This window comes from Argentina silus (assembly GCF_951799395.1).
Source record: "Argentina silus genome assembly, chromosome: Y".
NCBI lineage: Eukaryota > Metazoa > Chordata > Actinopteri > Argentiniformes > Argentinidae > Argentina > Argentina silus.
In genome coordinates, this window is record NC_139654.1 from 47,034,389 (window position 1) to 47,061,741 (window position 27,353).

At 44.1% G+C, this 27,353-nt stretch overlaps 1 pseudogene across 1 annotated transcript in view; it reads left to right on the plus strand.

Annotated features, from left to right (window-relative positions):
* Positions 1–27,353, plus strand: part of LOC310824159 (cytochrome P450 3A27-like) — a 52,670-nt pseudogene that overhangs the window by 15,883 nt on the left and 9,434 nt on the right. The gene's annotated exons all lie outside the window — the stretch shown is intronic.

The window sequence follows — 27,353 nt, forward strand, 5'->3', positions numbered from 1 at the left end:
TGACATGAATGTAAGATTTACGCGCGCGGATTTGGAGTTAGGATTCCACCCAAAATGCGTTGCTATTGGTATCATTATGACGTTGATATGTACACAGAATTGAGAATGTTCTGCAATAATACACAAAGTTCTTGAACTTTTAGTTTAGTGGCATAACGAGCTAAGACGCAACCTGAACCTGTGCAATCAGTATTACCAGAGTGAGATATAAAGAGATTATAACCGGAAGATTCGGCGCTTATACACAGCCTACTGACTGAGGTAGGCTAATGTAGGCCAGAGATGTAGTATAGTTGACATATAGTATAGTTTTATAACACTTGTATTTGTAAATACTTGAGACGGCATAGGCCGACTACCTTTACAGCATTTGGACAAGGGACGCGTAAAAATGTCACTGAGAGATATCTGTCACTAGGAGATGATATTCCCATTAAGTCGAATTCAGCGTTGGATATTTCTATATGCCTAAAAACTCACATCTTTAGAAAGGCCTTCCTTTAGGTCCTGTCCTCTTGTTGTTGTTAGTGTTTTGTTTGTGTTTTTGTTTGTGTGTCTATTGCACTCAACTGCACAGGCTTTGAAATTGTCGGCTACAAATGAAAAACACATTCCAAATAAAATATATTTTTTATTATTATTATGAGAGACCTAAATGCATGAATTGAATTAGGGCTATTTTAATTTTCCCGAGGTCTTCTGCTTATTAGCCTATAGGCTCCTACCTGTACCAGGCCGATTCCAGTTAATAAAATGTGCCCATTATATGGCCACTGATATTTGACCTGTTGGCCACAATTGTAGGCTATATTTCAAGGCGTGTCAACAAACATAGCCAGCCAACCCACACTGGAAGCTTTTGCTGACTCTAACATAGGCCTCTGACAGGACCAAGTCACTTCGAACCATTGCATCGAACGCTGATAAGAGTTGTTAGGCAGTGAATTACCATGATAGTCATTCCAAACCCATTATGACGCCAGCCGAACGCACATTATAGATAATAACATTTCTTTGCTGCCAATCGGTGTACTGGTATTTGTTGACTGATTCAGTAGGGCAAACTCAAAGATTGTTATCCCTTTCTCATTTGGGGAATCTTTCTGACATTCCTGTTGCATTATAGTATGGGTGTGTGGAGATTATTTCAATCATTTTTGTTTGTGTTCTATCTACTGTAGGTGCATAAAAACAATGGAGGTGAAAATATATATGAGTATTGAGGATATCAGGAAGGAGCATGAGAGGATTAAGACAGAGAAGGCAGAGTTTGAGAAAAAGATAGAGGAATATGAGAAACAAAAGAGAAGGGACCAAAAAGTTAGGCAGAGGGAGGAGGAGATCCTGGCCAGAAAGGCAGAAAGACTGCAGGAGGACAGGAATGAGTTCAATAGGGAGAGGGAGGAGATGGACAGTGGGATCAAGATCCTCATGATGGAGATTGAGAAAGAGAAGGAGTCCTCAAAGGAGATACTTAGAAAGGCTGAGAAGGCAGAGGCAGAGTTAAATATGATGAGGAAGGAGAGCGTGAAAATCCAAAGAGACGGACAGAAGGTGGAGCAAGAAATGCTCAGGATGTGGAAGGAGAAGGAGACATTTCTCAAGGCCAAGAAACAGATGGAGAAAGAGATGGAGAAAAATATGGTGGCAGTCAAGAGGAGAGAGGCCCTGGTGATGGAGGCCGAAGAAAGACTTAAACTGAGCAAGGAAAAAGAGAAGGAAGAGCAGGAGAAGGAGACCTCAAAGGAGATGCTTAGAAAGACAGAGAAGGTCGGAGCAGAGTTGCAAATGATAAAGAAGGAGTGGATGAAAATCAAAAGAGACGGGCAGAAGGTGGAGCAAGAAATGCTTGGGATGTGGAAGGAGAAGGAGACATTTCTCAAGGCCAAGAAACAGATGGAAAAAGAAATGGAGGCAGTCAAGAGGAGAGAGGCCCTGGTGATGGAGGCCGAAGAAAGACTTAAACTGAGCCAGGAAAAGGAGAAGCTAGAGCAGGAAAAGGAGACCTCAATGGAGATGCTTAGAAAGACAGAGAAGGTCGGAGCAGAGTTGCAAATAATAAAGGAGTGGATGAAAATCAAAAGAGACGGGCAGGATGTGGAGCGAGAAATGCTCAAGATGTGGAAGGAGAAGGAGACATTTAAAAAGGATAAGAAACAGATGGAAAAAGAGATAGAGGCCATCAAGAGGAGAGAGGCCCTGGTGATGGTGGCTGAAGAAAGAGCGAAACAGAGTCTGGAAAAAGAGAAGCTAGAACAGGAGAGGGAGACATTGAAGAAGGTGAGCATGGTGACGATTAGAGAGATGGTAGAGAACCTATAGACTAAGTAGATGAAGGTGATTGTTGCTAGTTTTACTATAGCATTTAGTCCATGACCTTCAACTCTCAGTTGAATTTGTCCAATTCTTGTCTCACCTTGCACTCCCCTCTGATGTTACTTTTTTAATTTCAGATGAACGATGGCTCCAGATATGCCCCAACCCTCATGTTCTCGTTGAGAGCGACTCCTCTGATGGCTCAGCTGGTACACAATCAGGCAAACCAGGGGACGAGCCTTTCTGTCAAAAGCCTTGTTGATGTGGCCCTGGCTGAGAGCGTGTGGGGGTGCAGAGATAAGACAGGGGACTGCACATGCCGACACCGTTAGCCTGGAAACCTCAACACAATTGGCCGCTATTTAGGGATACATAGCAAATCAAGTTATATAGTTGTCTTAAGTTCAATAACTTAAGTTGAACATTAAATTAAATTGACTTCCTTTCTCTACCACTGTGACTGCTTGTGGCATTTATTATTATAGAAAGTCTTACTTGTGATGACCGTGATGTATGTAGCTGAAGATGAATGTAGCTATTTATTTTAAGTCGCTCTGGATAAGAGCTTCTGCTAAATTACTCAAACGTAGGCCTAAAGTACATCCGTAAAATAATGTATCCATTTCCTGTTAACCATCTCTAAACCCTAGATGGCAGTATTTACTCTTACACCAGAAACGTGACCAATTTCACGTGTGGATGCAGAAGAAATAGCCTCCCAATCTGTTTCTGCAAGGAACTTCTAATTTATGGATTCTGTACATGGATTCTGTCTTGTCAAGTCTGAATATCTTAGAGTTGGGGTTTGTCCTCTACCTCCAAATATAAACGAGGACAATCATTTTGTTTTTCATACAGGTACCACTATTGTATGTATTTCTGTAATCTATGTTTCTATTACTTTACCATACTATGATTCAAGAGATTCAAGATTCAAGATTTCTTTATTTGTCACGTGCATACAAGTATACAGTGAAATGCAAAAGTGACAGTGCCACAGAGTAGTGCAACAACACAATAAGTTTTAAAATACAATAAAATAAAAATAGAAGTACTAAAAAATATACAGTATGGACAGTATAAACAATATGAACAGTATAGCCAGTAAGCAATATAAATAGCAGATGGATGATTATGTGTGTGCATATGTGTTAGAATGACAGTGCATGTGTGAGTGACTTGAGGGGGGCACTGGTGGGGTCATCGTTGATGATTCTGATGGCATGGGGGAAGAAACTCAGTCTTAGCCTCTCTGTTTTTGCTGCATGACAGCGGAGGCGTTTTCCTGACCGCAGCAGCTGGAACAGTCCATGTTTCGGGTGGTGAGGGTCCTTCATAATCCTGTATGCTCTGGTCCTACACCTCCTGGTGTACAGGACATGGAGAGGGGGGGTTGGAGCTCCCATGGTCTTTTCTGCCAGGCGTACCACCCTTTGCAGAGTTCGCCTGTCCTGGGCCGTGCTGTTACCGTACCAGACGGTGATGTTGCCAGCCAGGATGCTCTCCACAGCTCCAGAGTAGAAGGACTGAAGGATCCTCCGGGAGACTCTGAATTTCCTCAGTTGCCTGAGATGGAACAGGCGCTGCCTTGCCTTTCCCACCAGAGAACTGATGTGGGTAGTCCAGGTCAGGTCTTCTGAGATGTGGACTCCCAGGTATTTAAAACTGCTCACCCTGTCCACAGCAGTCCCTCCGATGTCCAGCGGTGTGTAGGCCCTTAGTTGTTGTGCTCTCCCGAAGTCCACAATCAGCTCTTTTGTCTTGGAGACATTCAGGATGAGACTGTTCTCCTGACACCAGAGTGACAGGTCCGCCACCTCGTCCAGGTAGCCTTTCTCATTGTTATCTGAGATCAGCCCCACCACGACCGTGTCGTCCGCAAACTTGATGATGGAGTTTTCGCTGGACTTAGCCACACAGTCGTGGGTGTACAGGGAGTAGAGGAGGGGACTAAGGACACAGCCCTGGGGGGACCCTGTGCTCAGTGTGAGTGAGCTGGAGGTGTGTCTACCCACCCTGACCACCTGTGGCCTGGCCGTCAGAAAGTCCAGGATCCAGGCACACAGGGGAATGTTCAGTCCTAGACCAATCATCTTATCAGCCAGTCTGGTGGGGACTATGGTGTTGAACGCTGAGCTATAGTCTATAAACAGCATTCTCACATAGCCCCCCTTCTGCCTGTCCAGGTGGGAGAGAGTGGTGTGGAGGACCTGGGAAACTGCATCGTCTGTAGATCTGTTTGGTCTATATGCGAACTGCAGTGGGTCCAGGGTCGGAGGGAGGGAGGAGCAGATGTAATCCTTAATCAGCCTCTCGAAGCACTTCATGACCACTGAGGTTAGAGCCACGGGTCTGTAGTCATTCAAGCAGGCTGGGGAGGTGATCTTGGGCACAGGGACGATAGATGATCTTTTAAAACAGGTGGGAACTACTGAATTAGCCAGTGAGAGGTTGAATATGGTGGTGAACACAGGAGCTAGCTGGTTAGCACAGGTCTTAAGTATTCTCCCAGGTATGCCATCTGGGCCAGCAGCTTTCCTTGTATTCACCTTCAGCAGAGCCCTCCTCACGTCGTGTTCCGTCACGGAGAGTGCTTGCTCTGCCCCAGCGTGTGAACTCCCGTCAGCCGCGCTAGCCAGCACTCTGACGTTGTTGTTGTTAGCCGGCGCGCTAGCGGTGGTGTTGCCAGCCTCAAACCGTGCATAAAAAGAGTTCAGGTCTTCAGCTAGGGAGGCATCTGCACTTCCGGTTGAGGAGGGTGTGTGCCGGTAATCCGTAATAGACCGTAGTCCTCGCCATAGTCCCCTGGTGTCGTTGCTCTCCATCTGCGCCTGCATTCTGTCTGCGTATCTCCTCTTGGCGGCTTTCACCGCCCTCCGCAGTTTGTAGGACTCCGCTTTATACTCCTCCATGCTGCCGGATGCCAGCCCGGAGTTGTAAGCGGCGGTGCGAGCCCTCAGAGCGGCACGGATGGAGCTGTCGACCCAGGGTTTCTGGTTGGGGTAGATCTTTACCGTTGTCGTTGGTACGATGTTATCGGCTAATGTAGAGATGAAGTCCAAAACGGTCTCTGTAAACTCGCTGACATCGCTGGAACTTGATTGAAACATATCCCAGTCGACGTCACTCAGCGCGTCTTGTAGCGCGGCCTCTGATTGGTCGGACCACCGCTTTCCCTCCCTTTTCACGACCGCTACCTGTTGGATCCTCTGTTTGTAAACAGGCATCAACAGAATGGCGCAGTGATCTGATTTCCCAAAGGGAGGGTGGGAAACAGCTTTGTACCCATTCTTAAACTGAGTATAACAATGGTCCAAAGTTCTATCTCCCCTGGTGGCACACTTGATGTGTTGACGGAAGTTAGGCATAACTTTTTCTGGCACTAATTGAATATGTTTTTAAGCGTCCAAAAAGCATTGATACCATTTCCAAGCACTCCAAGAATCATTTTGCGTTGCTGCTGCAGCAGCCACGCAATGTCAACACTTTACACACGCACTGGTGTAGCATGTAACATTAAAATCCATCAACTTCATATCACACCATTGATGATTGGTGAACTTGTTGGATCAGTTAAGGCCTGTGCCAGAAAACAGTACACACACCAATCACACAATGGGACTATAACAGGCACATACAGTGCATTCTGAAAGTATTCAGACCCCTTCACTTTTTCCGTATTATGTTATGTTACAGCCTTATTCAAAAATAGATGAAATTATTTTTTTTCCTCATTAATCTACACACAATACGCAATAAGGTGCTTCAACAAAAAACGTAAAGGGTCTGAATACGTATGTAAAGGTGATATTTCAGTTTTTTATTTTGAATAAATTAGCAACAATTTCTAAAAACCTGTTTTTGCTTTGTCATTATGGGGTATTGTGTGTAGATTGATGAGGAAAAAGGCTGTAACATCACAAAATGTGGAAAAAGTGAAGGGGTATGAATACTTTCCGAGAGCACTGTACTTACATCTTGATTCACATAATCACACCTCGTACACACTTGCAAGTGATAGCAACGCCTATCACCTGTCCCAATAAAGGGATGCTACAAGCGCGCCATTTCATCCTTTCCACTCTTCACTCTCTGACTGTCTGAAGTGTACTGTAGTTGTGTTGTTGTAGCTGGGTACACCTCAGCCTATGATTCTCATGGGGCGTTAGTTTGAAAAGTGTACTGTAGTTGTGTTGTTGTAGCTGGCTACACCTCAGCCTATGATTCTCACGGGGCGTTAGGTTGAAAAGTGTACTGTAGTTGTGTTGTTGTAGCTGGCTACACCTCAGCCCATGATTCTCATGGGGCATTAGGTTGAAAAGTGTACTGTAGTTGTATTGTTGTAGCTGGCTACACCTCAGCCTATGATTCTCACGGGGCGTTAGATTGTCTCTGATAGAATCTTACGGTTCAGCTCAACGACGATTTTCACCTTCTGAGCACCTGTTAACTCTCTGAGCTAGCAGGCTAACCTGTGAGCTCTCAATTCTTTGTTATTGTTGAACCCTAGCTCGACGATAATTCCTCAGGTTATTATTAGAACTTGCAAGGTCACATGTGTAGGCTACAGCTAGCACTTGGGACGGACGGCTAACTAAGTTACTTGTTGTTTCCGGACAGCTGAGAACCTTGGCTAGCTTTGACAAGGTAATATTGAGAAATATTAGCACCCTGTTTGCAGGAGGGTTGGTCAGCTTGTGTTTGTAGCCCTAGGACTACTGAGCACTTTCTAGTAATTAATAATTTACTAGCTAGTTACCTCGTATAATGATCTGGAACATACCAGTTCTCTCTGGTGTGGGACCAGCACCATATCTAACTATGCGGGTACCAGTTCCCTGTGGTAGCACGTGGGTGTAGCAATGCTGAGGTGTGCTGATATTGTACCTGTTTGTTGCATCGTGCGCTGTATCTAAACTAACCCCACAACTAAGTCAACTAATAAACATGGGCTACGCATATCTTAAACATGCCTGTGTGTGTGTGTGTGTGTGTGTGTGTGTGTGTGTGTGTGTGTGTGCGTGCGTGCGTGCGTGCGTGTGTGCTTGCGTACATGTGTTTTTTCGGGGATGCAGAGAAAGTCTTCCAGCTGTTCCAATGAGTACATCCATCCATCTATCCATCCATACATAGACCTATGCATTTAATTCTGGTTTGTTTATAACTAAGAGGAAGACACATTTATCATCTGATAGAAATTATTTTTATAAAAACAGTTTATTATTGCTATAATAAAAATACATTACTGCAGTGTGCTAAATTTACTAATGTGATGGCCTGTTGACAAATGAGCGATGGATCAAGCATTAGTCCCATAGTACGTTGAATTAATACATGGAGAGGTTAAGCCAGGTCATCAAGAAAGATGTTGCAACACACGCTTACACAAAGAGCTATAGTGGAATAGTACCAGGCTAGGGAGGATAGGCTAGGGAGGACATACCAGAGTAGGTGTCTTATCTCTTACAGAGTGCTGACTCCGCAGCTGGGATGAATGGTGTGATCAGCCCGTGAACAACAAGGGATGCCAAGTCTAAACCATGGTTCCTCCCCAACCAAATAGCCAATCACAATCATTTTGTATACTGTAAATACTTTGTTTGACTGTTTGAATGCATCCATTTTTGGAGGGTTGGTTACAGATTAACAGCTTGCTGACTGTGATTTTCATCGCCAAAAGTGGTCCTTGTACAAGCCTAGAATTCTGACATGTAAATAAATAGCTAAAAGTAAGAAGTAGTTTGTCTTCTCTTCAAATAAAGAACACGTTTTCTCACACATCAAAAACCACTAGTTATCATCAAAAAGGATGGTCACAGTTTGCTAAAAAAGAGTACCTAAAAAGCCTGCAGAGGTCTCGTAAAAGGTATTGTGGACAGATAAGATGAATATTATCATGGACTAGAGTGACAAAAGTTTGGAGAAAAAAGGATCTGCCCAAGATTTACAGCATACCACCTCATCTGTGAAACATGGTGCAGGGGGTGTTAGGTGTAGGCATGTATAGTTGCCATTAGAACTTGCTAACTTGTCTTAATTGATGATTGTACCTGCTGACGGCAGCAGCAGAATGTATTCTGAAGTGCACAGAAACATCTTGTCTGCTTGAGTGCAAGCAAATGCCTCCAAATGCATTGGATGGAGCCACACCATACAATAAAACAATGACCCAAAACACTGCCATAGCAACTAGTGGAAAGATCTTGATTGGCCAAGTCAACCTTCAGATTAAAATTCAATTGAACATGCATTACATTTCCCTAATGATAAGAATTTAGGCAAAAAGACCTCAAAACAAACAACAACTAAAGATGGCTGCAGTACAGGCCTAGCAGAGCATCACCAAAGAAGATGCCCAGCGTCTGGTGGGGTTAGTGGTTTGCAGACTTCAGGCAGTTATTGTCCACTAAATACTAGTGGATTGTCCACTAAATACTAAACATGACTGCTTCATTTGGACATTTGATAAGTCTGTCCCATTACTTTTGGGTACACTGAAATAGGGGGATTATGCATAAAAAGTGATCCAAACGTTTGATAAATCCGAACGTTTGATAAAGTTCTTCATAACGAACATCAGGGAGATGTGACCAGAGAGGTGGTGAGTGGATCCTGGCTATAAGGGCACACTCTTGCCAACACACATTCTGGTGTGACATGTGGGATGTCTTATTGATCTATGTTGCTTTGGCTGTCTCCATGTGTGGATCATTGTAATCAGGGGTGGGGCTGGCCTTTTAAACACCTGTGCTTTGTTTCATTCAGGGAAAACAAAGAGATTTTTAACATTTCTTTTAAAGAGACAACTGTGGTGACTAGACACCTACTGGTTGAGCGTAGACGAATTCACTACATTACCCAGGTGCCTTAGCGTGGTGACAGGGGGACAAATTATGTATGTAAACAGGAAGTGTGAATGAGTTGTAAGTGAGAATGTAGAGTGCGAAATAAACATGGAGATTGTTGCAACTTTGAACTGGTGATCCTCGAGATTCTTCAGATCCCGCAAACCACTACAATTGGTGACCCTGACGTAAGTTTTTTTGGACGTTTTTCAAAGCTTTTTTGAACATGGCGAATGCAGTTGCTCTCAAGTTGCCTGAGTTTTGGGAGCACAATGTTAGCGCTTGGTTTGTGCAGGCTGAAGCTCAGTTTGCCATCAGGGATATAACTTCAGAGGACACAAAATATTACTATGTGGTAGCGTCTCTGAAGGGTTCAACTGCTGCGCGGGTGATAAACCTGATAGAAAACCCACCAGCCAGGGACAAATATACCACGCTTAAAGGACACCTGAAGGGAGTTTTTGGATTGACAGAACCAGAACGAGCTCGGCAGCTCCTGTCTCTCCCTGGGCTTGGAGACTCAAAGCCCTCAGAGTTAATGGACCATATGCTGGCTCTGCTTGGCAATCACCAACCATGTTTCCTTTTTAGGGAGCTATTTCTGCAGCAACTCCCAGACCAGATTCGTTTGCATGTAACCAGTTCTGTGAAGGTAGACCTTCGTGAGTTGGCCAAGGAGGCTGATGTTATTTTTTCAGCTGGGAGGAAGACTTTTTCGGTCACGCCCTTTACCAACACCAGCACTACCAGTGTGGAAGGCATGCATCAACCGCACACACACACCGTCTCCGCCAGCGCTGTGGCTCGCCGTGGGAAGTCAAGTCTCTGTTTCTATCATGGCAAGTTTGGTGACAGAGCAAAGAAGTGCCTCCCACCATGTAGCTGGTCGGGAAACGCATTGGCCGCCACCCATTAGCAGCACTGAGTGTCGGCCCATCCAGCGGTTTGCTGTTCATTACTGACTCTAATTCCGGCCGTAGATTTCTTTGTGACACTGGAGCTCAGGTCAGCATTCTGCCTGCATCAGCTTTGGATATTCGAACAGCCAAAGTGGGACCCAACCTTGAAGCAGCGAATGGCACCCCCATCCCCACGTTTGGCACACGGCCCTTAACACTGTGCTTTGCTGGACAACGTTTCTCTTGGGACTTTGTGTTGGCGAAGGTGTCCACCCCTCTCCTGGGTGCTGATTTCCTCTGCGCTAATGGGCTGCTGGTGGATGTGGGTAACCGTCAGCTGGTCAACGCTGAGACCTTCTGCTCACTGGCTTGTGAGCACAGCACCGCTACATCAACAAGGCTGGCCGCTGCCCTTTCACCGGCTGATGATATCGCCCGACTCCTGCTGGAATTTTCAGACATCACAACGCCGACGTTTTCAGCGAGCTCCATAAGACACAATGTGACTCACTTCATACCAACCAGCGGTCCACCGGTACATGCTCGAGCCCGCCGGCTGGACCCACACAAGTTGGCGATCGCCAAGGAGGAGTTCAGCTCCATGGAGAGACTTGGCATCATTCGTCGGTCTGACAGTCCCTGGGCCTCGCCTTTGCACCTGGTGCCCAAGGCCAATGGAGGATGGCGCCCGTGTGGTGATTACCGGCGACTCAATGATGCCACTACACCGGACCGGTATCCTGTTCCCTACATTCAGGATTTTTCAGCCCACCTGGCGGGAGCAGTTATTTTTTCAAAGGTGGATCTCATTCGGGGGTATCACCAGGTGCCAGTCCATCCTGACGACATCCCCAAAACGGCAGTCATCACGCCGTTTGGCCTTTTTGAGTATTTACGAATGCCTTTAGGTTTGAAGAACGCCGCCCAAACTTTTCAGCGGTTGATGGACTCAGTGCTGCGTGATTTGCCTTTTCTTTTTGTTTACCTGGATGATATCCTGGTGGCCAGTACATCCGAGGCAGACCACCTGTCACACCTCCGCCTCCTCTTTACTCATTTGCGGCAGCATGGCTTGATTGTCAATCCAGCGAAATGCCAGTTTGGGGTGCCCTCCATTGATTTCCTCGGCCATCACATCACTTCTATCGGGGCAACCCCACTGCCCTTAAAGGTGGAGGCGGTGCGGCAGTTTCCACGCCCCACAACGGTGAAGGCCCTACAGGAGTTCCTGGGGATGGTAAATTTTTATCATCGCTTCATTCCACGAGCAGCCCACCTCATGCGCCCCCTGTATGGGGTCCTTAAGGACAAACCTCCCAAGCACATTGTTGACTGGTCTAGTGAAATGTCAGGATCATTCTCTGCCATCAAGGACGCGCTGGCGAACGCAACCATGCTAGCACATCCTGTGCCGGATGCCCCCATTGCTGTGACATCTGATGCCTCGGACCGCGCAGTTGGTGCGGTGTTGGAGCAGCGAGTTGACGGGGTTTGGCAGCCACTTGCTTTTTTTAGCCGGCAGCTCCGTGCTAGTGAGCAAAAGTACAGCACGTTTGACCGTGAGCTACTCGCCCTCTACCTGGCAGTCAGACATTTCCGTTTCCTCCTAGAGGCTCGACCATTCACTGCTTTCGTGGACCACAAGCCTTTAACTTTCGTCATGGCTAAGGTGTCGGAACCATGGTCGGCCAGGCAACAGCGTCATCTGTCCTACGTTTCTGAGTTCACCACAGACATACAACATATGTCAGGGAAACAGAACACCGTGGCCGACTGCCTTTCTCGCACCTTCACCAGCGCTGTCCACCTCGGCGTCGATTATGCCCGCATGGCTGTGGACCAAGCCGCTGACCCTGACATTCAGGCCTGGAGGACGGCGACTACAGGGCTTCGGTTAGTGGATGTCCCTTTTGATGGTAAGGGTACGACGCTGCTTTGTGACGTTTCTACTGGCCAGTCCCGTCCTCTGGTACCCAAGATGTGGAGACGGACGGTTTTTGAGGTCGTACATGGCCTGTCACACCCGGGCCGGAAGCCATCGCAGCGTCTGGTGACAGGGAAATTTGTCTGGCCTGGCATGAAGAAGGACATTCGCGGCTGGGTCAACACATGCATTGCATGCCAGCGCACAAAAATCCATCGGCATGTGAAGGCGCCATTGGAGAAGTTCACAGTCCCGGAACGGCGTTTTGACCATGTCAACGTGGACTTGGTGGGACCTCTTCCTCCCTCCGGAGGGTTCACCTATCTCCTAACGATGGTGGACAGAACGACACGGTGGCCGGAGGTGGTTCCACTGTCAGGAACAACGACAGCTGAGGTGGCCCGTGGATTCATTGGGGTTTGGATTGCCCGGTTCGGGGTTCCCTCTGACCTCTCCTCAGACCGGGGGCCACAATTCATCTCACAGCTGTGGACCTCTATCACTCAGCAGTTGGGTATTTCACTCCATCGGACTACAGCATACCATCCCCAGGCCAATGGCCTGTGTGAGCGCTTTCATCGTTCCATGAAGGCAGCGCTGAAAGTGGACCTCCAGGGCAATAGCTGGATCGACAGGCTACCCTGGGTGATGCTGGGACTTCGTACTGCACCTAAGGAGGACCTCCTCTCTTCTTCGGCGGAGCTCGTCTATGGCCAGGCCCTTAGAGTGCCGGGTGATTTTTTTCCTTCGGTTACCGTTCCCTGGTCGGCACCAAAGCAACTGCGTGATCTCTGGGACAGGGCAAGTGCCTTTAAGCCGACTCCCACTTCAAATCACAGCCTGCCACGCGTCCATGTCCCTCATGATCTCCAGTCAGCGAGATATGTGTTCATCCGCCACGATGCACATAGGAGCCCTCTACAGCCGCCTTACGATGGCCCCTACAGAGTCGTGGAGACAGGCGACAAGACCTTTGTCATTGACATAGGGGGGAATAGGGAGCATATCTCGGTGGACCGCCTGAAGCCAGCTCATCTGGATGGGGAACGCGAAGTGGAGGTGGCTCGTTCACCACGCCGTGGCCGCCCTCCTGCTGGTACGGGCACGAAGAGAAATCCTAGTGATTCCGGGCCAGGCTCTCCATCCCAGGTTCGGGAGTCCAGTAGCCGCTTTGGACGGGTCATCCGAGCCCCGGCGCGTTATGGGAAGTCAGTGTTTGTGAATTCTGGGGGGGACCTGTGTGGTGACTAGACACCTACTGGTTGAGCGTAGACGAATTCACTACATTACCCAGGTGCCTTAGCGTGGTGACAGGGGGACAAATTATGTATGTAAACAGGAAGTGTGAATGAGTTGTAAGTGAGAATGTAGAGTGCGAAATAAACATGGAGATTGTTGCAACTTTGAACTGGTGATCCTCGAGATTCTTCAGATCCCGCAAACCACTACACAACACACATTTTCTGCCATGCCTCTGTCAATTGATTTGGCTTTAATCAATGGTTTCTTCTTGATGTTGTGTACATGTTTTCATGCCAATGTCACCTTTCAGAGGAAATCAAGGAACCTATCCAGATCTGATGTCGTATTAGATGAGTCAAACCCTGTCAGAACATAGTTTGCTTTTGCTAGATTCTTTTCTTTTCTTTTGTCTAGTATTGGTATACATGGTCGAAATTATGCACTCATATTTAGTATTTGGTCGACAATACTTTGTATGCAATAACCGTCTGGGACCCATTGACCCCACCAGGTGCTGGGTATCTTCTCTGGTGATATTCTGCCAGGCCAGCCATCTTCAGTTTTTGAGGTGTTTTTGCCCAAAATCTTACCATCAGAAAATGAAATGCATGTTCAATAGGATTTAAATCCAAACATTGACATGGCCAGTCAAGAACTTTCCACTTTTTCGCCCTGAAAATCTCCCTAGCTCCAATGGCAGTATGTTTTGGGTCATTGTCTTACTGTATGATGAAGCGCCATCCAATGAATTTGGAAGCATTGCTTTTACTCGACCAGACAAGATATTTCTGTACACTTCAGAATATATTCTGCTGCTGCTGTCAGCAGTAACATCATCAATTATGATAAGTTAGCAAGTTCTAGTGGCAGCTATACATGCCCAAACCATAGCATCCCCTCCACCATGTTTCACAGATGAGATGGTATGCTGTAAACCTTGGGCAGATCCTTTTTTCTCCAAACTTTCCTCTTGCAATCACTCTGATAATATTCATCTTATCTGTCCACAAGACTTTTTTCCACAACTCTGCAGGCTTTTTAGGTACTTCTTAGCAAACTGTAACCTGACTATCCTTTTTAAGAATAACTAGTGGTTTGCATCTTGCAGTGAAGCCTCAGCCATTTGCGATTGCTGAGCTCATCAGTGCTTGATTTTGGCAAGTCTAAGGTTTTGACTATGTTTCAGATTTTTCAGCTTTCACCATTTGTCAATTCCTTTGCTATTGTAATGTATCTCACACCTTGTCCTTTGTTGGGAATGATATTTAAGGAGAGGGACAGCGAGATATTCTTTGAGTTTTGGGTTAGGCCCATCACGGGCATCATTCTCCCGCGTTGTCCTTGACGCACGTTAACGTATGGTTAAAACTTACAGACGTATGTTGTTTTAAATTGTGTTAAATTGGTTATTTTGTTGATACTCTATTCTCATTCTTCCTATGGGCATTAATGTGATGTTGTGCGCTCGATAAAGGTTCTGTTAATCAGGGCTGGCTCTAGCCATTTTGGTGCCCAAGCATTTTTCCTTCTTTTGCATTATCAAATGTCTAAATTAAGCACTCATGTTTAGTATTTGGTCCCCAATCCTTTGTATGCAAAGGTGCAAAAGTCTGTGACCCATTGACCCAACCAGACGCTGGGTATCTTCTCTGGTAATGCTCTGCCAGACCTATGTTGCAGTGACTGTTGTTGTTTTTTTAGGATGTTTTGCCCTAAGTCTCCTCTTGAGCAAATGAAATGCATGTTCTATAGGATTTAAATCTGGAGACTGACTTGGCCAGTCAACAACTTTCCACTTTTTGGCCCTGAAAAATTCCCTAGTTCCTATGGCAGTATGTTTTGGGTCATTGTCCTGCTGTATGATGAAATGCCGTCCAATGAGTTTGGAGCCATTTACTTGTACTTGGACTGACAAGATGTAAATAAATGATTCTCAATTATGGTGAGCATTCTTTGGTTATCCACTGGAAGTCTTCCTTGGCCTACTAGGTAATTTGCAATTTCTGAGCTCACCAGTGCTTTCTTTCCTTTTAATGAAGTTAAATGAAGTTCCAAACTGTTGATTTTGGTAGGTTTAAGGTTTTGGCTATGTTTATTTTTTTTCTGATATTTCAGCATCATAATGGCTTCCCTGACTTTTAATAACATCTCTTTGGTCCTCATGTTGACAAGACACCAATAGCAGACTGCACAAATTATGTGACGGAACACACCTGACGAACACACTTGTCAAGCCAATTGTCCTATCACTTTTGTGTAGCCTGAAATAGGGGGATTATGCATAAAAGTGTTGTAATTTCTGAATGATAAACCAATATGTACATCAAATAAAAAATAAAAATCTCTACGTCTGTGATGGGTCTGTCTGTCTCTATCTACGGTATATTTGCTTGAATGCCACAGCCTATTTAAGTATTGTTGCTGACCATGTGCATCCCTTCATGGCCACAATTTACCCACCTTCTAATGGCTACTTCCAGAATGATAATGCACCATGTCACAAAGCAAAAGTCGTCTTAAACTGGTTTCATGAACATGACAATGAGTTCAGTGTTCTTCAGTGGCCTTCCTTGTCACCGGATCTGAATCCAATAGAACACCTTTGGGATGTGGCAAAACGGGAGATTCACATCTTGAAAGTGCACCTGAAAAATGTGCAGGAATTGCGTGATGCAATCATGTCATCATGGACCAGAATCTCAAAGGAATCAATGTCACGAAGAATTGAGGCTGTTTTGAGAGCAAAGGGAGGCTCTACCCAGTATTAGTATAGTGTTCCTAATAAAGTGTTGGGTGAGTGTATATCTAACTATCTTTGTTTTTGCTGGTCTGTAGGATCTATGATGGCCGTCAGCCCATCCTGTGTATCATGGACACAGCCATGATCAAAACCATCCTCATCAAGGAATGCTACTCCCTTTTCACTAACAGGAGGGTAATACGCTAAATTGAAGTTGTTGTATGGGGAAAAAAACATAAGGGCTTATTAAATAGATAATATCATTGTTATTATAGCATTATTAATATTCGGTTAATTTTGCAGTATATAATCATTGTTATTTTTCTAGAATTTCTATCTCAACGGGCCTCTGTATGACGCCGTGTTTATCGCTGAGGATGATACATGGAGACGGATCCGCAGTGTCCTGTCTCCCTCCTTCACCAGTGGGCGGATCAAAGAGGTACAGTCCCATCTCTCCTCTCCTTCTTTTATTCATTCCAACAACACAAATAAATGAATGACTAACAACTCTGATGTGTGTGTGTGTGTGTGTGTTTATGTGATTTGTACTATGTGTATAGTGTGTATTCATTGTTGTTTGTTGTTGTGTGAAGCAGCAACTTTAATTGTCCAAGACAAATTTCCATCCGGGACAATAAAGTATATTTAATCTTATCTTAGATAAGTTCAGTGGTCAGATGACAGAGTATAGAATAATAGTTCATCTTTGGAGTCACTTATTCCTTGACTATATACATAATGTATCCTGTATGAATGTATATTCTCAGGCTATATAAACATTAAAATAATTCCTGTTTCAAACAGGATATTAACCCATGTTTTGCACATATTAATCCATGTATCAATCATCATATTTTTCCATGTATCCTTCCCAACTCAGATGTTCGGGATCATGAAGCAGCACTCTGGTAATTTGGTCAGCAATCTGAAGAAGACGGCCGATAACGAAGAGCCCATTGAACTAAAAGAGTGAGTATTTCTCTCCGAGAAGATAAGGTGAATTTGTAATTTCAGTGAACTCCCCCTTTAATTTTGTGGTTGTGGTTCTGGTGGTCAAAGATTGTGTGGTTGTGTTCCAGGTTCTTTGGACCATACAGTATGGATGTGGTCGTCAGCACTTCATTCAGTGTCGACATCGACTCCCTCCACAACCCCTCTGACACCTTTGTGACCAACATCAACAAAATGCTCAAGTTTGACATCTTCAGCTCACTGTTCCTCACAGTCGGTACAACTGCCTCCATATAGCTTTCAGTCTCAATCATTTTGTGCTCAATAAATGAAGCTATCGATTTCATTGATTAGACTGACATACACTGTGGAAACACTCTATGAGACCACCAGTAGCTCTCTGTCCTTCCTGGCCTACAATCTGGCAACCAGCCCTCACATTATGACCAAGCTGCAGGAGGAGATAGACACTGTTTCCCAACAAGGTAACCCCTCTGCAGACTCCTATATAGTACTATTCATGTGGAACAGGAAATATGATAGTGACAGTATTTTAGAGGGTACTGATGAGTGTGTAACCCCTGTGCACTGCAGACTCCTACAGTATCTATTACTATTGCTTTGGAACAGATGGTTAGATAGGTGACAGTATTTTGCAGTGTGCTAATGTGTCTGTAGCATCCCTGTGCAGACTTCTGCCCAGTATTATTCATGTGAAACAGGAAGTAGATAGGTGTTGTTGGAATCTTCAGAATAGTTAAAAGGCCAGTACCTGAGGACCTGAGGGATCTACAGGGTATATACCTTAAAAGCATGTCTGACATGCAGTGGTGTGCGTGACCATAGAGTGATTTCTAAACTAATACAATTATCTTAAAATAAATTATAAAACGAACAGGTTATCAGTGCAGAGACTTGTATGATATGTGCTCTCCATCTGACTCGTGCTGCTGCATTCTGTATCATTTGCCAATAGCTTTCTTTGGTCGACCAGACAGGAGAGTGTTACAGTAATCAAGGCTGCTAGTAATACAAGCATGCATTTGTCATTCAGTGTCAGCCTGGGAGAGGAAAGGTTGCACCTTTACAGCTGTGTTCTGTAAAGGTCCATGTAATATTCAACCTTTTTAAAAGCTTCCTAAAGGTTGTAATGACTATCTTTAATCGGTAGCGATCAGGGAACGAGATCCCTTGAAATAAATATGTCATTTACAAACGCTGTTTTGGTTCGGAAAACACGCTTTTTAAAATGGAGTGTCCTACCTGGTTTTTGCTCGAATGACTAGTTCTGTGACATCCATATGTCCGCAATGCATTTCACCAGGAAATCAATCAAACTGTTTGACTGGTGCTACAGAGTCGATAGTTGCCCTTAGTTTGGTGTTGAAGCTGGTTAATAAATCATTATCACAGGAGGAAGCTGTTGATGGTGTACTATTCATATTCATCATCATGAATCTCATCTGCTCAGCGACATGGCTAGATAAATAATAGAGGATGCAACAGGAGTAAGACCCTTTGTAATCACTAGGTCCAGGGTGTGGCAGTGGTTATGGGTGAGCCCAGTAACTCGCTGAATAAAATCCGTAGAATTCAAGAGATTCATCAAATCCATGGCTGACGAGTCAGTCTTATTGTCCACATGTAGGTTAAAATCACCAATGATAATAATCTTAGCATAATTTGAATGAAAGGTAGATGGGCCTTGGATGAAACCGTGATCTTTACATTTCTCATCCTTGTCATCAGGTGTCTTTATCACTCATTACTGTGCAACAGGAGGCTGATGGAGGTAGAAATGGGAGGACAGCTCATTGTAATTAGAGCTTGACAGACATATCTGATATTGGCCTTAAAGAAATATCGGGGAGTTATTCACCATGTTATATATAATATAGAGGAAACTGGACAGCACTTATTATGGATCATTTAACACAATTACACATGACACAACTGTGTTAACAGAGACACAATACGTCCTGCTCCTGTACATGTTTGTATATACTGTACATTTCCCCCTATGTCTGCTAAGGGCTTCACTGCTTTTTCCACTGTTTATGTGGCACATAATATATTTATATGTAATTGGCCACTTACGTAAATGTGTTATTTTATATGTATGCACTTTATCTTGCATGTTTACAGACTCCCCCCATTCAATTTCACGCATTTCTATTTGGAGTATAAAAGGCACTAGATCACCTGCGGGTATATAAGCTGTGGCTTGCGCTGCGTTCTTCAGTTGGCAGTTAATACCTGAACCAGTAAAGACTGAGGACCAGACGACTCACTAGTGTGTTTTCCATTTATTCTTAAGCATAAGCATTAATACAGTTTGTCATTAATGTAGGCTTTCTATTTAGTGTACCGTTATGCATAGTAGCATATGAAGTTTGTAGTCTGTTAGCGGTAATTGCGCTAGCTTGGTATCCTAAACGAGGACGAGTTAGCACTAGCTTCGTTTACGATGAGTGGTTGTTGTCAAATGACACCTGACAAAACATGTCGAAGGGAGTCTGGTGTAACGTTTGCCTGACTCCACTGATACAGATGTATGTGTAGGATTTAATGTTAGAGTGTTTTGTAGTTTACATTTTCTTTGTTTTTCTTCGTTTTCTCCTAACGGTTAAGAGAAGGTAGACGGTTAGAGCCAGAGCCCGAACCGCTGATGAACAGCGCTGTAGTTTACCGTTGCCAAGGCAACCAGGCAGCTCACAGGTTGTACCATATTTCTAAATCATTATTTTGATATAATACTGAAATGTTGATATTATATTGTTATTGTTTTACATTGTAATTTGTATTGTTCCAACTAAGTTCAGTTGGCAGTTAATACCTGAACCACGAGTATGTTTTCCATTTATCCCCCCCCCTATACTAACCCTAACCCCAACCCCACCCAGAGACCTCTTCATCCCCGCTACCCCCCTTGTACAAGTTCTCTCCTGCTAATACAAATAAAATGAAATAGCCGACTGCCTATGGCCCCTGGTGTGAGCATTGATTACTTTGTCTTATGATGACTGTTGGATAGATGATTCAATTACTTAAACAAATGTATTGTTGTAAGTCGGTTTGGATAAAGGCGTCTGCTAAATGCCATGAATGTAAATGTAAATTACAATGGAGGGCCATGTCCAGAAACGACCCCGAGCCCCTACCACTGATCTATATACCTATATCTATGTCTGTGTTTTGTCTATTAATTAATAATATGATGATGATTAATCCCAAAGACGTATATTTTCCAAGAAACAACATGAGCATATCTGTAATCAAATAAATATCTCCTGCGTCATAATGCTGTTGTCTTGATGACGCTGCTAGCAATGACGTAAATTTATGTAAAAGTCACTTTGGTCACTTGAACCTCCAGTTGTTGTCAAATAGCCTTTGCTGATTGTCATTTGTAATGTGGTACGCTCATTAGTGGAAATAGATTCAATTACATTTCAACACAATGGAGAAAAACTGGTGGGACCCGCCGCAGGTAAGTTTGCCTTGCTCTATTTTAGTTTAAATAAACGGGAATACTTTACATTAAATTGCCCCAATACTTGGGCCAAATGTCCAAGGACGTAGGATGTATCTTTCGAGAGGGGGTGCTGCCTAAATGTTGTGTAAAGGGCTGTGCCATGGCTGCTGGTGGGCCGGTCGATCTGTGGGCTGCGGGGCCGGTGAGCGACACGATGTGTGGGCTTCGCGCAGATCCCCCCTACCATAATCGAATAAGCACTAGGCCGACAAGCTCCTGTATATTTTCAGCCTACCTCAAGTCCGTGAACTGCCTTCAAGTAAACGCAAAGCTGTAAGAAGCAGGGCTGAAAATTAATCAAATTTAATCAAATCAAGCTCTATCATCCGTGGTGACAACATGTTACTGTACACTTGTTTGTATTCGTATGTTATCGTCCAGTCAAAGTAGCCTACAATTCAAAGCAACATTTCCCCCACAATCAGGACCTAGACCTACTGCAAAGAAATACTCTTAATTGGCTACACTTTGTTGTTAGATCGCTGTGAAGTAATTCATCCGACTCGGCAGACAGTTTGATCCCAACATCAAGTCAAATCGCGGTAATTTCGGTGAGGGCGCAATTCCAAAAACAGCTGTTTGTCAGTGAAAGAGCAGCGTAACAGCCTAAAAAGTGAAACGGGACGAGCTCAATCGTTGTTACAGAGAGAAATGTGGCTGCAAAATCAACCATTTTAAAGATCAACATTAAAACGAGACAGATTCTCTTTTTAGCTTGACAAACGCAAATAACCTATAGAGGAGGGACTATCGAAGAACGATGATTGACAGAACAATATCAAAATGGTTAATTTGATGTTTTCAGGTAGGCCCTATCTAAAATATAACCAAACATAGTTGGCACTAATAGGTCTTAATCGACAGGACCTTTCCTTAAGTAAGTCGTAAGTTGACTTTGCAAAGGGCCTACAATTACTTACTGTACAGGCCTACATGATTTGCAATATAAATTGTGTCGGATATGTTGAATAAAAGGTAGATGTAGGCCTTTTTTAAAGGCAAAACTAGAGAGCCCCTTTTGGGAAATTGGGAACGCAACAGCCTATTCTTGAGAACATTGTGAGGTACCGCAATCTCTTTGCGAGGGAAGCCTGTTATCTAACGCAATCATATTTCTTGACGTTTCCCTGTCATTGTGTCTGTCATCTCCATCAGGAAGTTTCAAAGCCCTATGCTACTGTATTTGATAACTACCCACTCACCCCATTCAGGATGGCTAAACATAGACAATATGTAAAGATCACTGGAGACAATTGAATGGTTTTATACTCAGAAAAGACAAATACATTCATAGAGACATTCTCGAGACTGCACCTGTAGTGTGTTCACTGTATGTCCACAGGAGTGTAAAGAGGATCAGGCTGCCCTGATGATGGAGGCAGCAGGACCGGCAGCTTTCGCAGCCTACACCCCACTCCCACAGAGGACATCAAGACGGGCCAGGCACACGAGAGAGAGGGCCAGAGTGGCTAAAGAAAGAAAGAAAGAGAAGGAGGGTTGGAGGAGGGAGATGGAGGAGAGAGCGGAAGAGGTGGAGGGAGCCCAAAACCTTCTGCATAAGGTGAAGGAGCACACCGATGCAGAGAAGGAGAGGCTGAAGGAGGAGAGAGAGAGGGTGGACAAGGACAGAGAAATGGTGGACAAGGACAGAGAAATGGTGGAGAGGAAGAGGAAGATAGTCAACCATCTTAAAGATAATATGGAGAGGAAGAGGAAAGTGTTGGATAGAGACACTGAGAAAGTGAATGAATGCAATGCAATACTCAGTCGCATTCAAAAGACGCAGGAAAATAACAAAAAGGATTTGGAGGAGAGGATTGTCCAGTTGGAAATAAAGGCGAAAGAGGTGGAGGAGGTGGAGAAAGTGACAAAGGAGATGGAGGAGACTTTCCAGAGGGAGATGGAAAAAACAAGAAATGAGATGAAGAGGAGAGAGAAGGAGGTAAAGAAGAGCGAAGAGAGATTAAAGATGAGTGAGAAGGAGACCGAAACAATGGAGGTGATGAAGAGAAGGGTAGAAGAGGTCGACAGAGAGATGGAGAGAATCCTAGAGGAGAAAGAAATGGAGGTGAAACAAGTGACAGAGAGGATGGAGGTGATGAAATGGGCAGAGGAGGAGAGAGAAAAAGACAGGAATGAGAAGAAGAAAGAAAAGGATATTGAATGGATGAGAAAGGAGTTGGAGGTGATGAAGAGAGTAGAGGAGGTGGAGAGAGAGAAGGAGAAAATCCTGGAGGAGAAAGAATGCGACGTTAAACGTGTGAGAGAAGAGATGGATGTGATGATAAAGAATATGGTGGAAAGGAGGGAGAGGGAAGTGAAAGAGGAGATGAGGATGAAGACAGAGATGGAGAGAGAGAGGGAGAAGATTGAAAAGGAGAAAGAAAAGGTTATTGAATGGATGAGAAAGGAGATGGAGGCGGGTATGAAGAGAGAAGAAGAGATGGAGAGAGAGATGGAGAGAATCCTGGAGGAGAAAGAAAGGGAGGTGAAACAAGTGAAAGAGAGGATGGAGGTGATGAAATGGGCAGAGGAGGAGAGAGAGAGAAACAGGAGTGAGAAGGAGAAAGAAAAGGATTTTGAATGGATGAGAAAGGAGTTGGAGGCGATGAAGAAAGTCGAAGAGATGGAGAGAGAGATGGAGAGAATCCTGGAGGAGAAAGAATGTGACTTTAAACACGTGAGAGAAGAGATGGATGTGATAAAGAATATGTTGGAAAGGAGGGAGAGTGAAGTGGAAGAGGAGATGAGAAAGATTACAGAAGATGTCGTGAAGTGGATGAAGACAGAGATGGAGAGGGAGAAGGAGAAGATTGAGAAGGAGAAAGAAAACGATATTGAATGGATGAGAAAGGAGATGGAGGCGGGTATGAAGACAGTAGAAGAGATGGAGAGAATCCTGGAGGAGAAAGAAATGGAGGTGAAACAAGTGAAAGAGAGGATGGAGGTGATGAAATGGGCAGAGGAGGAGAGAGAGAGAAACAGGAGTGAGAAGGAGAAAGAAAAGGATTTTGAATGGATGAGAAAGGAGTTGGAGGCGATGAAGAGAGTAGTAGTCGAGAAAGAGATGGAGAAAATCCTGAAGGAGAAAGAAGATGACGTTAAACGCATGAGAGAAGAGATGGATGGGATGATAAATAATATGGTGGAAAGGAGGGAGAGGGAAGTGAAAGAGTTGATGACAAAGATTACAGAAGATGTCGTGAAGAGGATGAAGACAGAAATGGAGAGAGAGAAGCAGAAGACTGAAAAGAAAAGAGTAATGGCGGCGAACCTGGAGTTTGCCAGAGAGAGCATGGAGAGGGCTTTCCATAAAGGGAAACAAAATACAGGTATGCCCTCCATTATCTGCTTACAGTGCATTCTAAGCATGATCCTTTTGGCTTCTCAAATCACCTCAAAATAATTTAGATTTTATCTATACAAATGATAAGACAATTTTTCTCTTTCAGATATTTCAACACAGAGACAATTCTGGAAATCCACAACTATCCCGAACTTACTACCACAATAACTACCCTGCATACTACCACTATAACTACACTTGCCGTTTCAATTCTCTTTCATTAAAGTCATATTCAAAGGCAAACTGTGTGTCATGTTTGAAATGCTGTATTTTACAAGTTGCATAGCTGTAAACTATGTTGAGTGATGATGAGTTTAGGAAGAAAAGGTATGTAAAAAAATGAATACTCCTGCACACACGATTGTCACCTCTGCTTATTTATTGTGTCGACGTTTCGGTTTATGACCTTTATCAAAACATTTTTATCTGTGAGGTCTGTATTCCTAACACCACAAAAAGACAAAGTGGTGGTGTTTGTGTTTTTTACATTTACAAGTTGAGGAAGAAAAAACATGGCACATGTATGCACATGGGTTAGATTAGAAACAATCTGGGTAAACCTTAATTTGAAGAGGTATGCATGAGGTCTGTTATGTTTTTCTCTATATGCCATAATATTGATTACAATGATCAACATATTTGTACCCTGAAAAGAACCCAAACTGAACAAGTTCCCCATTATAAGTACCTGTGCATTTACATAGATGATACACTTTTAAAATACATGTTGAAAAAGTGATCAAGAGTTTGCGAGTTAGACTTGTACTTGTTTTGTAAAGAAATGTCTTGCTTCACCTTTGATAATAGGAGGAAGATTGTCTTGGCAACGCTCCTCCCTGTCCGTGATTATGGTGACACAATTTAAAATCACACGACAGCCTCAATTCTTAAACCACTAGACCCGATTTATCACTCTGCTCTGCAGTTCATTTGTAGGCATGTTTTCTGTACCCACCATTGTTTTTTGTATCAGTCTGTGGGTTGGGATTCTTTGACGTTGAGAAGGGCTTATCATTGGATTTCATCTGTATATGAAGCAGTTCTTTTAAAACTCCCATTTTACCTCACATCATTGCTTTTATGGCGACTTAGTGGCGATCAAACTTGCAGCTTGTTACTATTTAATGTGCTACAAGTGATTACAGAATTGAGAAGAACTTTTTAGCTGCTGTGCTCCTCAGATATGGAATGATCTTCAGGCTAGACTGAGGTTGGAGCACTTGGTCCCTTACACTTGTACCATCATCTGCTTTTTAGTGGACAATATATGCAATAAATACCTTTTTTACACAAACATCTTGAATCAGAATGGGTCAGCCCTAGCCTCTTACACAAACAGGGTCACAGTCAATGGGTACAAAACTGGAGCAAACGTGTGTATACCAAGATACTGTACCTCGACTCCTTTCCATTCCAAAAGAAATGTGTCCCTTTCCCTTCACTCAAATGTTGTGGATGACATGTACATAAAGCTACACACTGGTGCAGGTGTGATGTTATGAGAGCTTTAGCATTTAGCATTTCCTGTGTCCAGGCGTTCTATTCACTTCTAATAGGACAAATGAAGGTACACTTGCCTCATAAGGCTCATTCTTGTTTCATTTGTCCTATTAGCTCCTACTGACCTCACTTTACACAGACACAGAGGAGGAGAGACTCAGACTCATTAGAAGTTTATTACTGGATCAGTTTACAAAACAAAACGAAACTGCATGGAGCGTACAGTACAGCAGAGCTTGGAGTACCAGACATGAACACACACCTCACATGCACACACACATCGGAGCTGTCACAGTGGTATACCTTGGATCACACACAGACACACACACACATACACACACACACACACACACACACACACACACACACACACACACACACACACACACACACACACACACACACACACTCACTCTCTCTCAGGGCTGCATGCGGATAGCTCCATCCAGTTTGTTGACCTCTCCATTGATCATGGGGTTCTCAACCAGTGATGTCACCAGGTGGGAAAACTCTGCAGGGTCTCCCAGGCGCGAGGGGAAGAGCACTTGGCGGGCCAGGAATGAACGCACCTTCTCAGGTTAACCCGCCAGGAGAGGAGTGGAGAACAGACCTAAGGAGAGGGAGAGAGAGGTTGTCTGATATGGAGAGGAAGGGGGGGGGGGGTGAAGTGTGTGAAAGAGTGCGTATGTATGTGTGTGTGTTTACTGACTGGGTGCGATGGTGACCACACGGATGTCCATGGGTGCCAGGTCTCGGGCGATGGGTAGAGTCATCCCAACAATACCCCCCTTAGAGGCTGAATACGCAGCCTGACCCACCTACAGAGAGAGAGAGTGAGAGTGAAGGAAGGGGCTGTTGAGACAGTGTTTGTGTGTGTGTGTGTGTGTGTGTGTGCGTGTGTGTGTGTGTGTATGTGTGTGTGTGTGTGTGTGTGTGTGTGTGTGTGCGTGCGTGCATGGTGCAATGGAGGTCTTGGCGATCTGTTGGTTCTTGTGTGTGATTGGCTGACGGTACTGCAGCATGTTGACCTCTTCCTCACTGCAGGGTCTACTACAGTTGGAGCAGTCAGAGAGCACAGCCTGGGCCCCTGCAACCAAACATACACCCTGAAATATGGTTTGGACAAAGGATCCCAATGTCAAGATAATATTGCTGTAGGGAGGCTAGTCTATGACACAATACCATGTGGAAATGTCAATGATTTTCTAAAGATGAGTGGATAGTGGATAGTGGATAGTGCCTGGTGGGGTCGCAGACTTCAGGCAGATTGTTGACCTAATACGAAACATTAGTACTTTATTTGGACATTATATGATACTTTTGAAGCCCTGAAATAGTGGGAGTATGTTTACAAATGTTTTTTTAAAAACCCATTGAATTAAAGTTGAGAATCTCTACTTTGACCCCATAATAATTGTTTGATTTCAAATCCAAGTGTAGAGCTAAAAGAACAGAAAATGCTTCCTCTTTCCAATACTTATGAACAGCACTGTATTCATGTTTATCAGTTGCTTCATTACTGTAATATGTGATGTGTTTTGAACTAGTATTTTGAAATTCTGTTTTTAGGAGCCAATGATATAAAACAAGTGCATACATGTAAAGAACATAACACATTTTTAGAGGAGTTCAAATATGTAAAATTCAGTATTACTCGAAAGAAAATATTTGCCCAAAAATATTTGCCCCATAGTCCTTCTTGAATCAATGGGTCTGCAAACTATTAAAACCCGATAGGGATCAAACAGGCAGCAACTATTAGCAGGATGTTAAGATAAAGGCCGACAATAACATCACTGAGTTTTGCCCTCTGCGCAGGGATCCCCTTTCAATCATTCACTAGCCATGGCTTCAACTTCACCTCTCACATACTCTTTCGCCTGTGTTTCATGATCTGAAACACAGGTGTCATGACGGGATAAAATAATCACTTCAGCAGACGTGTCCGGGGTTACTCAGAAGAAGCGATTGAACCTGTAAAGATGGGTTACCTTCCGTACTTCTCCACCGAGACATGAACTCTCCTTGCCTTACTCATCACTCTGATCGTAG